Source organism: Crocodylus porosus, unplaced genomic scaffold (genome assembly GCF_001723895.1).
Source record: "Crocodylus porosus isolate Cpor-Errol unplaced genomic scaffold, CroPor_comp1, whole genome shotgun sequence".
Classification (NCBI taxonomy): domain Eukaryota; kingdom Metazoa; phylum Chordata; order Crocodylia; family Crocodylidae; genus Crocodylus; species Crocodylus porosus.
In genome coordinates this window covers 97,156,162-97,158,537 of record NW_017728947.1, presented here as the reverse complement: position 1 = coordinate 97,158,537, position 2,376 = coordinate 97,156,162, and positions in this window count along the sequence as shown.

The following is a 2,376-nucleotide window of genomic DNA, read 5'->3' as shown; positions in this document are numbered from 1 at the left end:
TGTCACCAAGCTTCCCATCGATCACTAGGTCGCCGATTAGGTCGTCCCCCGTAGCCAGTACCAGGTCAAGCAGCACTTTGCCTCTCGTTGGCCCATAGACTTCTTCAGATGAGTACTGAAGACATTCTACATATCTAGCAGATTATTGTCAAGCCTGGGTACCTTTCCAATCCATACAGTAAAGGTCAAAAATCAGAGAGATCTGATTTTAAAATTAATACAAGGTAGCAACCAAAATATGAACACACAAACTGAGAGGGGAAAAGCATGCAAAACAGAGGTGATGCTGTTTATGGGAGTTCTAATATCACATGATCTATAAGACAGCAATCATATAAATACTCAAAGACTCTTCTTAGAGCTGAAGGCTTGTAGGTGCATGATTTGTTGGAGAGCCAGACTGTATCAAAATAAAATTAGATCAACCAGCAAGAGGAAATAAAATAAATCAGATTTGGTTTTGACTCCATACAAAAGCTCATTGGATTAGCCAAGACTCTGGCATAAGGAAGATGGGTTGTGATAAGAAGTTCTGTGGAAAAAAATATAGTGGATGCTAACAGACATGCAACTCCCTGCTGTAACTTGTGGCACTTCACAGAAAGTGCCATGACTTACAGCAATGTTCCTGACCCAACAGGCATTCTCTGTTGGGTCTGAGGGGCTGGGGGATTGAGCTCCAGTTTGGAGCTGGCTGTGAGTCTGCAGCCTCTCTCCCCTTGCCCCCTGCCTCCCTGCCCCAGATCTGGTGCTGTCTTCAGGATGGGGGGGCGGGGGTGGGGAGGAGGATGGAGTTTGGTCCAAGACAGGGGGGCTCCAATTCAGCAGCCCAGCCCTGCTTCTGGCATGCATTGACAGAAGTTAACAAAGGTGCTCCACTTTGGAGCACCTTCATCTGAACCCTCATGTAATGAGGGTTCATTTGTTGTGCAACTGGGCACTTTTAAAGCACTCTTCAGCCATGCACTTCTGTCAGGGCACAGCTGGAGAGCACTTTCAGGGGGGCAGTAGCACAAAACATCACCTCTGTCAGCTCCCAGTATGGTAATTCCACGGCTCTCATTCTAGCAGAGCACTGACCACTCTACTACCTCAGAAAGGAGATTGAACAGGACTCCTGTGACTTTTGGTATGCAACAAGGCACGATCATAATAACTAAACTTTTGGGAGGCTTTATCTGTCTTGGTAATGCACAGCCTGAAACCAATTATGTTCCCAGAGGTAGTTTTTCTCATTTCTTAAACAGGAGCTGGCTCTGGACCCATGTCTGTGAGTTGGAGATGGTTCTGAAGGGAGTCATGAAACAAATTTGTGAAGGGGCCTTTTCTGTGGTTGAGTCAAGCTGTGGAAATTATATTACCAGAGAGGATTGTATAAGACACCAAACTACATTATTTAGAGAAGTCTGAATCATGAGTTTAGTGAAGTAGGTTTTTAAAACTGGTCTTGAATTCCTGGTAATGTTAATAACTAAGACACTATGACTCAGTAAAACATTTGAAAGAGAGCGAAAGGTTGGTCCCTCTTCACTGTATAAAATCTCAAAGGAAAAAGGGGAAGGGACCAAGCTAGTGTAAATAAGCTCTGTGGCAACTAATTAATCTCATAAATTTTGTTTGACTTGACCATAAGTGTTATGTTTCTGCATTTGTCAAGGATAAGAAGGAATTGGTTGTGGGCAATGCATATAGGATTCTTGCAATGTACCTTAGAAAGGATGGAAGAAAAACTGTAGACATAGAAAACCTATACAGAAGCTCACAGAATTGCAAACCAGAGACCACAGAGTATATTCCACAAAACATAGTAGGTTAAGAAATGCAGGCATGCAATACAAATCAGAGTTTTATAGGAAGATATTAGGAAGCACCGCCCTCCCCCCCCCCATTAATTGGGATATTAATGGCTTTCATTCCTTCAGAACAAGATTATATTATCACCCTGGTAAGCCCAATGGTGATACACAAATGAGTGAAGGCCCTGTAACAGGGAGTCCAAAGCTTCTGTTACTTTAAAGGGAAAATGCAGCAGGCTAGCCTTGCTGTGCAGCTTAAGCTAGCTGTACTGCAATAAGCTTGCAGTGTGGGGCAGGTTTCCAGGCATCCTGAAAGTAAAGGCTGGGTGGGGGGAGCGACTCGGTGAAAGAGTGGGGTGGAGGTGCTAAGCAACCTGGAGTCAAGCTGCTCTGCCTTTCCCCATAGAGCACCCCAGGATAGGCGGCGCAGCTGCAGCCCCCACAGTTTGGCCACCACTGGCATATAAGGTTTCATGGGAGAAAGGTACTGCAGGGCAGGCCTTATGAGGAGAGGCTACGGGACCTGAACCTGTTTAGCCTCCACAAGAGAAGGTTAAGGGGGGACCTTGTGGCCTGCTAC